This window comes from Penaeus vannamei, chromosome 33 (assembly GCF_042767895.1).
Source record: "Penaeus vannamei isolate JL-2024 chromosome 33, ASM4276789v1, whole genome shotgun sequence".
NCBI classification, from domain to species: domain Eukaryota; kingdom Metazoa; phylum Arthropoda; class Malacostraca; order Decapoda; family Penaeidae; genus Penaeus; species Penaeus vannamei.
This window is the reverse complement of record NC_091581.1, coordinates 5,349,419-5,359,418: the sequence shown is the minus strand read 5'-3', so window position 1 is coordinate 5,359,418 and position 10,000 is coordinate 5,349,419. Positions and strand designations below refer to the sequence as shown.

Here is a 10,000-nt window from a genome sequence, read left to right as displayed (position 1 = left end):
AGGAGAACCTAGGGACCCCGGGAGGAGGGCAGGGAAGAGGAGGCGGAGGAGGACAGGGGCGTCTGGCGCGCGGAAAGGGGCCCTCGTCAGGAGCAGGAAACGGACCCCGGGAGGAGGTCGGAGGCGGAGGAAAGAGGCGTCTGGCGCAACGGAAGGAGGCGCAGAAGAGGCAACAAGAAGGCAGGAGGGACGTTAAAAAAATCTCGATGCCGTCGTTTCCTTTTCGGAAATATTATCACCCATGTAAAAAAAAAGAGAGAGAGAGGGAGAGAGAGAGAGAGAGAGAGAGAGAGAGAGAGAGAGAGAGAGAGAGAGAGAGAGAGAGAGAGAGCGAGAGAGCGAGAGAGAGCGCGAGCGAGCGAGAGCGCGAGCGAGCGAGCGAGCGAGCGAGAGCGAGAGAAAAAAGGAAAAAAAACAACTAAGGAAATAAGACACCCTGAAACCAAATCTTAATTCATTTCTCGAAGACGCGGGCCAGGGGAGTGAGCGCAGATGAGTGTGAGGAGCGATGAGTGCAAGCGGGTGCGGGGGGAGGGAGGGGGGGGGGGGGAGGGAAGGAGGGAGGGAGGGAGCGTATAAAGAACACACATAAAAAAACAGACAGGATTCAAACACTACAGTCCGGCCATTAACGCTCCGTCCGCCTCATCCTAAACCATGATTTATAACGACGTGCAATGGGTGAAAAAAAATATATTAAACATATAAACAAATAAATTCAAATATATTCATCCTTTAATTCATCAATATCCTATTAGTGGTTAGTATGTCAATGAACTGGCCAGACGCAGCGCCAGTTCCCGTATCTACATAATCATTGGCGGGATTATGCGTAGCGCGCTGATAACCAAGGCTCTAAAAAAATGACGCTTTTCGCCAATATCGCCATAAATCTAATGAAAATCACTAGAGGGTCTTTATGGGTCATGTCGATCACGTATTGTATTTTTAATCTAATGCTAATAATAATTATATATTCTGTTTGAGCTGATACATAGGCGATTTTTTTGTTCATATATGCACGATGCGGTACACGTAATACATAGCGAAAGAGATGCTGAAGATGGGTATAGATACACAGATATATTGATACATATATGTACATTCATACTTATACGTATATATAGATCTAAATTATATAAATAAATAAATAAGCATATATGCATAAAAAGGTACATGTACATATACATATACATACATGAACGCATACGCGCGCGCGCGCGCACAAACACACACACACACACACACACACACACACACACACACACACACACACACACACACACACACAAACACGCAATCTATCTATACATATAGTGTGGGCTTGTGTAAGTGTTTGCACACACACAAATACATACACACATAATTATACAGACATTTGGCTGAACAATCTTTGAATCTTTCAAATAAATCTTAATAAATATTGTCACCTTTTCTTATTCAACACTTAGCGTTTACAGCACATATTTGTCATTATCTTTCCACAAGATTTTATTTCCGGTGTACCTATCTGACAGCCTTAACTGTCTGTCTATCTAACTAACTAACTAACTAACTAACTAACTAACTAACTAACTAACTAAACTAACAAACTAACTATCTATCTATACATACATATAAATATATATAATACATACATATAGTTGAAAGACGAATAGAGGGAAAAAAAACTAAAATAACGAACGATGCTAGTTTAATCTCAAGAGCCCTTCACTTTGAAGGAAACTCTTTAGACTCAGAGACGAGGGAAGGAAGGAAGGGAGGAAGGCAGGAAAGGCGGAAGGAAAGAAGGAAGGAAGGAAAGAAGGAAGGAAGGAAGGAAGGAAGGAAGGAAGGAAGGAAGGAAGGAAGGAAGGAAGGAAGGAAAGAAGGAAAGAAGCAAGCAAGCAAGCGAGCGAACAAGCAGGCAGGCAAGCACCACCAGGCTCCCAGAGTTTAAAGCTCGAGGGGAAAGCAGCAGGCAAATCGACCCGACGAGAGCCTGCAGATTTCCCCTCGGAAAATGTGCGAGGAAGAGGCCTGGCGAGCCCCGCGTGGCCTCCTTATGGGTCGAGGCTCAGCAGAACCGCCCCCGAAATTGCGGCCGCCGAGCCAACGGGGGCTGCCTCCCGACGGCGGACGCTGGGGCAGACCGCGAGCGAAAGTCACGCTAAATTCACTGATTGGACGAGCTGCTCTGATTGGAAAAGAGGGAGGAGGATTAAGCTGAACGACACTCGGTGCGATCTCAAATACACATTTATCCGTCCATGTGTAGATCTCAAATACACATTTATCCGTACATGTGTAGATCTCAAATACACATTTTTCCGTCCATGTGTAGATCTCAAATGCACATTTATCCGTCCATGTGTAGATCTCAAATACACATTTATCCGCCCATGTGTAGATCTTAAATACACATTTATCCGTCCATGTGTAGATCTCAAATAAACATTTTTCCGTCCATGTGTAGATCTCAAATACACATTTCTCCGTCCATGTGTATGTACGGGTGAGATCTCAAATACACATTTATCCGTCCATGTGTATGTATGGGTGAGATCTCAAATACACATTTATCCGTCCATGTGTAGATCTCAAATACACATTTATCCGTCCATGTGTATGTATGGGTGAGATCTCAAATACACATCTATCCGTCCATGTGTATGTATGGGTGAGATCTCCTTTATCCGTCCATATGTATGTATGGTTCTGTGTTTACATTTATGGATATATCCATCGATATACTATCATCTAACAAGATCTATAAACTTACATCCAACTATATATTCCTACCTATATGTGCCAGGTGTGCCAGTATCACTCACCGTGTCTGTCTGTATTTCTTCCTATATATATACACATGAACAACATATCCCAGTCTATGAGGAGCCAAAGAAAAAATATATAGGACATGGGAGAAAAAAGAAAGAAAGAAAAAAAAAAGATATATATATAAAGGACAAGGAAGTAAAAAAAAAAAGAGAAATAAAACAAACAACACCCTCCCCCCCAAAAAAAAAAGAGAAAAGAATTTTGAAAAAAACTAAAAATAAAAAATAAAAACAAACAAAGAAATAAAAAAAAGGATAAGAGATCCTAACGGTCCTACAGGTCTGAAGAAAAGAAAAAGAAAAAAAGTTTTTCGGCGCTGAAGGCAAAGGATTAACACGTGCAAGGAGGTCATGGCCGGGGATTAGCTGTGCCAGAGGGAGATTATGTTACGGGAGTGGATTATCTGGCAGGTGGCGGTACCGGCGAAGGAGGGGGAGAGGGGGGGGGGGCAAGAGAGAGAGAGATGGGGGAGGGGACAGGCAAGAGAGAGAGGCGGGGGGAGAGGTGCAAATCAGTAGGAGAGGGGGATACAAAGAGAGAGAGAGAGAGAGAGAGAGAGAGAGAGAGAGAGAGAGAGAGAGAGAGAGAGAGAGAGAGAGAGAGAGAGAGAGAGAGAGAGAGAGAGAGGAGAGTACAAATAAAAGAGAGAGAGAAGAGGGAGAGAGAGTGCAAGTAAGAGAGAGAGAGAGGGGGAGTGCAGTCAGAGATAGAGAGAGAGAGGGTGGGAGAGGTAAATAAGAGAGAGGGAAGGCGAAAGTACAGACATGAGAGAGACGAGAGGAGAGAGAGGGGAGGGAGAGGGGCAGGGCAAGACAGAGAGAGAGAGGGGGGGAGGGGCAGGCAAAACAGAGAGAGAGACGGGGGGAGAGGGGTAGGTGCTGGCAAGAGAGAGAGAAGGGAGAGGGGCAGGGAAGAGAGAGAGAGGGGAGAAAGAGGTGCAAATAAGAGGGAGAAGGGGAAGGGGGAAGGGACAGGCAAGAGATAGAGAGGGGGGGAGCAGGCAAGAGAGAGAGGGGGGAAAGGGCAGGGAAGAGGGAGAGAGGTGGGAGAGGGGCAGGGAAAGAGAGAGAGAGGCTCCGGGCAAGAGGGAAGGGGGAGGAGAGAGGAGGACAGGGAGCAGGAACAGGGAGGGGGTCAAAGTTGGGGGCGGGGCATGCAAGAGAGGGGGGGGAACAGGAAGATGGGGAGTGGGCAAAAAAAAAGGAGGGGGGGGGGGGGCTTCCAAGTGTAAGGAGGGAGCGGGCAAGGAAGAGAATGAAGGAGGGAGAAGAAGTCAAGTAAGAGGGTGTAGAGAAAAGGAAGAAGAGGGGGTAACAAGAGAGAAGGGGTAAGTAAGAAAGACAAAGCGAGAAGGCAACCAAAAAGAGAGAGAGAAAGAGGGGGGATTACGGGGAAGAGGAAGAGAGAGAGGGAGAGGAGAGAGAGAGAGAGGGAGAGAGAGAGAGAGAGAGAGAGAGAGAGAGAGAGAGAGAGAGAGAGAGAGAGAGAGAGAGAGAGAGAGAGAGAGAGAGAGAGAGAGAGAGAGAGAGAGAGAGAGAGGAGAGAGAAAGGGAAGGGGTGGGAAGGGGGAGGGGATTAGTAACGGGGGGGAGGCAATAGTACAAAGGCACTGCAACAGATTACAAGATCAGACCCAAATGAAGAAATATTCGGGCACGGGGAGGGAAAGGGGAGGGGAAGGGGAGGGGACAGGGGATACGACCACAAGGCAATAAAAGTAGGAATTCATAAAGGTATGAGGAAGAGCAAGTTACAATTTGGACGACAGTGAGGGGAAGAAGGGAAACGGATGGAGAGAGAGCTAGGGGAAAAGACAGTGGAAGAGGGAGGAAGTAAGGAAAGGAAGGACGCTAGGAGCGAGAGAAAGAGAGAGAGAGAGAGAGAGAGAGAGAGAGAGAGAGAGAGAGAGAGAGAGAGAGAGAGAGAGAGAGAGAGAGAGAGAGAGAGAGAGAGAGAGAAACCGAAAATAACATAAATAAAACATACAAATGACATCACACGGGGCTACCCCTTGTCTCACAAATATGCATTTCTCCCCCTTTTTTGAAAAATCATCCCCCCAATTAGAAAAAAAACTCCTGTTCCTCCCTATTCCTATTCCTGCCTCCTTCCACACCCCCTTCCTTTCCTTCCTTCCCTCTCCCTCCCTCTCCCTCTCTCTCTCTTTCTCTCCCCAGTTATTCCTCTCCGCCTCTCCCTCCCTCTTCCCTCTTTCGCCACTATAGCATGGCAAAAAGATCCTCCCTTCCCCTTTATTTGGCCATTGCAACTCTACTGCAGTCCATTTCTCCGGGGTGTTGGAGTTTCACGCTCTACTGGGCAAAAATGGACCTAAACGAGCACAGTTCCCGCTGCTGGGACTCGTTAAGCCGCGCGCACGTGTTAATTACGACCACCCTTAATGAACCGAGTACAATATTTACACCCTAAGTTGACAGCCTCCGTTTGGGGCCCGCCGGCAAAACTGCATGAAATATCGGCCAAAGTCACTGCCGGAGTCTTCACCTTCACGGCTCTAATACCTACTTCGCCAGCCCGAGACCCGAGACCCCGCCGACGACGACGACGACTTACATGGCGGCGGCGAGTGGGCGGTCGGGCGGGCTGGCGGTCGGGTGGTCGGTCGGCGCGTGTCGGGGATGTGGGCAGTTTCTCTGCGTTCGTCTTTCTCTTTCTCTTTCTCGTCCTTCCATCCGTCAACTCACTCTTTCCCGATCACCTTCTCTTCTCTCTCTTATCCCCTCTCCCTCTCCTCCCTCTCACTCTCCCTCTCTCCTTCTCCCTCTCTCCCCCTCTGTCGCCGCAACTTTTCTCTCTTCTCCTCTCCTCTCCTCTCCTCTCCTCCTCCTCCTTCTCCCTCTCTCCTCCTCTTCTCTTCTTCTCTCTTCTTCTCTTCTTCTCTCTTCCCTCTTCTTCTTCTTCTTCTCTCTCTCTCTCTCTCCCTCCTCCTCTCCCTCCCTCCTTCCTTCTCCTCCCTCCTCTCTTCTTCTCTCTCTCTCTCTCTCCTTCCCCCATCTATACATAGCTATCTCTGTCTCTTTATTGTGTGGCGCGCTGCCTGTTCTCGCCGGCAATTTAGGCAACATTAATATGAAAACTTTTTCTTTCTCAACTCGGCCACATTATATAAGAAGCAATAAAGTGTCCTTTTAGGATATAGATACCGGGAGGATATTATGGCTATTAACATCGCCTTTAAGTCAAATACTAAATTATTCTTGAATTATCCACGCGGAGCATGGACACTCTCCAACCGGGGCTCCGAAAAAAATGTAAACAAATGTGTATAAATTTTAAAAGTTCCCAGTGTAATCTCTGTTCATTATTCATCATCTTGTCATTGTGTAAATAAATGGTGTTAATGCATTCATGTGCGCGTGTAGACAGATAAGATAATGACATGAGTAAGCTCGAGAGAGAGAGAGAGAGAGAGAGAGAGAGAGAGAGAGAGAGAGAGAGAGAGAGAGAGAGAGAGAGAGAGAGAGAGAGAGAGAGAGAGAGAGAGAGAGAGAGAGAGAGAGAGAGAGAGAGAGAGAGAGAGAGGTATATATTTATATATATATATATATATATATATATATATATATATATATATATATAGAGAGAGAGAGAGAGAGAGAGAGAGAGAGAGAGAGAGAGAGAGAGAGAGAGAGGATAGAGTGAGAGAGAGTGAGAGTGAGAGATGAGAGAGAGAGAGAGAGAGAGAGAGAGAGAGAGAGAGAGAGAGAGAGAGAGAGAGAGAGAGAGAGAGAGAGAGAGAGAGAGAGAGAGAGAGAGAGAGAGAGAGAGAGAGAGAGAGAGAGAGAGAGAGAGAGAGAAAGAGAGAGATAGCTAGGTATATATATATATATATATATATATATATATATATATATATAGAGAGAGAGAGAGAGAGAGAGAGAGAGAGAGAGAGAGAGAGAGAGAGAGAGAGAGAGAGAGAGAGAGAGAGAGAAGAGAGAGAGAGAGAGAGAGAAAGAAAGGAATTGGAAGAGGGAGAAAGGAGAGAAAGGAAGAGGGAGAGGGATAGATAGAGAGACGGGGAAGGGATAGATAGACAGATAAATAGATAGACAGAGACGAAGTGGAGGGAGACAGGGCGAGAAAAAGCGTGAGGCGAAGGACATCAACTCTAACTCCCTAAACAAACAAATATTGCCAGTGACAAGCCCTGTCACTAGCAATAGCGAAGAAAAAGATGATGGAAATTTATAGAGCAATTTCCTTTTCCATAAAAAGAAACCGAGGAATTCAAAGGAAAGTCACCCAAGAAGCGGCGACGACCCCGACTCCCAAGGAGTGGCCGGATACCGCGAGATTCGGCCGCACGCACACGGAGGCGCGCGTCGGGGCAATGAACGGCAGATCCCTGCCATTGGAGTGCCACGTCCGTCTCGCAGGGGCGCGGCGGCGGCGGCGGCGGCGGCGCCGTTCAGAAGCGGCAGCGGGCCCACGCCGGGTCAAGCCTGCTTGCGGCGTCTACCACAAGCGGCGACCCTCGCGAGCGCGTCTGCCTCGGCGCGTTTACAGTTCATTCGGTCTCGTTTCCCAAATTCTGCAGTAAATGACAAAATGGCATGTGCCATGACTGCCAACCGGACGCACCCTCGCAGCCGCTGAGAGGCTTCAATTGGCTCGTTTAAACCAAGCCCATTCTCGGGAGGCGAACCGGCGCGACGCGACGCGCGGGGCTCGGGACCCGCGCGCCCGCCCGCCGTCCGCAATTAAAGGAGGCGCGGGATGGGGCCGGGCGGGGCGGGGCGCTCTCCGAGGGCGGCGGAACGGACGCTGGTCTGGAGGCCTTTCCTTGGGGCACCGATGTCAAGCAGTCGGGGGGAGACAGCGCGAGAGGGAGTGGGTAGGGAAGGGAGAGAGGGAGAGGCAAAAGGGGAAAGAGATAAAATATATATATATAGAGAGAAGGGGGAGAGATAGATAGAGAGATAGATATATAGATAGATAGATAGATAGATAGATAGAGAGAGAGAGAGAGAGAGAGAGAGAGAGAGAGAGAGAGAGAGAGAGAGAGAGAGAGAGAGAGAGAGAGAGAGAGAGAGCACGTGTGTGGGGGATGGGGGTGCATGCGTGTGTGCGTGTGCTTGCGTGCGTGCGTGTGTACGTGTGCGTACGTGTGTGTGCAGTGGGGGTAGGGAGTGCGTGCGTATGTGTGCGCGTCTGTGCACGCGCGCGCCTTACTGCATGTATGTATGTCGTGTTTTAGAAAATGCATGTGCACATGAGTCACCATGTAAGCAATATATCTGATTAGACGCACATTGTTCTCTCCATCCCACAGAACGACACGCGGAAGAGCACACAGCTTCCTCCAACAAACACCGTCTTACCAAATCGCTACACCGCCCCCCCCCCCCCGCCGTCAAAACCTCCCTCACCCAAGGCAAAACACCCATCAACACAGCAAGAGAAACCAATAACTTCCCGCCCAAGGAACACAGCTACATGCTAACATCACTCATCAACACGATGAAAATAAATAAATAAAAATTTATATATAAAAATAGATAATAAATAAATAAAAATAAGAAAATATAAATAGATAAAAAAAAAGAAAATAAGAAATATTAAAAAAAATAGATTAAAAAAAATAAAAATAAAAACAATAAATAAAAATAAGAAAATAAAAATTAGATAAAAAAAATAAATAAATAATAAGAAAAAAAATTGATTAAAAAAAAAAAGTTCTAAGCGTAAGCATGTATGGCCGCCTGGCTGTATACGCACACGACGACGCGGCGACGAAAGCACGTGCAAGGATCCACGCACCGAGTGGCTCATATGAGGACGACCTTGATGGCACAGAGGGAAGGATTGCCGGTAATCACCCTTGACCTTGACGCGCTAAAGGCCAAGCTGATCTCACCTCAAGGATCATATGAACTTATCAAGCGATGGCGTCAACACCGAGGAAGCATTGTAAGTGAACTGATTAAGTAATGTAGTAGGGGAGATGGGGGGTGGAGGGGGAGGGGAGAGAAGGAGGGGGGGAGACGGAGGGGAGGGGTGGGGGGTCAGAGGACGGGGCCAATCAGTCAAACATATGCATCAATGTCGAGTGAGACAGTTAGAAAGAAAGAAGGGCGACAAGAGAGAGAGAGAGAGAGAGAGAGAGAGAGAGAGAGAGAGAGAGAGAGAGAGAGAGAGAGAGAGAGAGAGAGAGAGAGTGAGTGGGAGAGAGAGAGACAGACTGAGTGAGTGGGAGAGAGAGGAGATAGATAGATAGGAGAGAGAGAGAGAGAGAGAGAGAGAGAGAGAGAGAGAGAGAGAGAGAGAGAGAGAGAGAGAGAGAGAGAGAGAGAGAGAGAGAGAGAGAGTGTGAGGGGAGAGCAGATAGATAGATAGAGAAAGAGAGAGAGAGGGGGGGGGAGAGGGAGAGAGGGAGGAGAGGAGAGAGAGAAAGGGGGAGAGGGAGGGAGGAAGGTGAGAAAGAAAGAAAGAGAAACGTGGTCTCAAAAAACCTTAGAACACCAACTTGAAAACCAACTTGTCTCACGGAGTACCATCCCTATTCCTCCTGACAAAGCCCTATCCCTCAACATACCAACTGCAACCACGACCTCGCCAACGGCTCAGTCGTTGTAAAATCACATAAAATAATCGTTGTAAAATCACAAAATAACCGTTGTAAAATCACATAAAATAACCGTTGTAACCCTGTTATCACCTGCTTTCCACGAACAGCTGAGTTGTGATTTTTTTTTAACTTTGCGAAAATGGAAACGAAAACTACATTTTCGTTCCCGTTATTCTCATCTTTAATAAACAAAATTCGTATAAGCCTATGATTAACAATGGACATATTTTTCCTCCGAATGATAGCGATTATCATTTTATTATTAACATTACCATATTAAATTTGTTATGATAATTATTATGCCCGTGCGCTCGTTACACTTGTACCATCTATGTATCTTACGTTTTTTGTTGTTTTTTAAGCAAAAATATTCAAACAATCTAAATACCATTCCATCACTTGACATAAAAAATAGGTCACCATTTAAAAAATATATATATATGATATCCATTATCATTATCATTTCCATTATCATGCATCATTCGCTGCTTTCCTCTTATATAATTTCAACGTAAACAAAAAAACTTTACTCATTTACTTATACGCGTAGAACGGCATCGACTGCAGAACAAATGTGATAATGTAAGAAAA

General features: G+C 46.6%; 1 protein-coding gene across 7 annotated transcripts in view; it reads right to left on the bottom strand.

Moving 5' to 3' along the window:
- Positions 1-10,000, bottom strand: part of da (transcription factor daughterless) — a 564,194-nt gene that overhangs the window by 457,555 nt on the left and 96,639 nt on the right. The window lies entirely within an intron of this gene.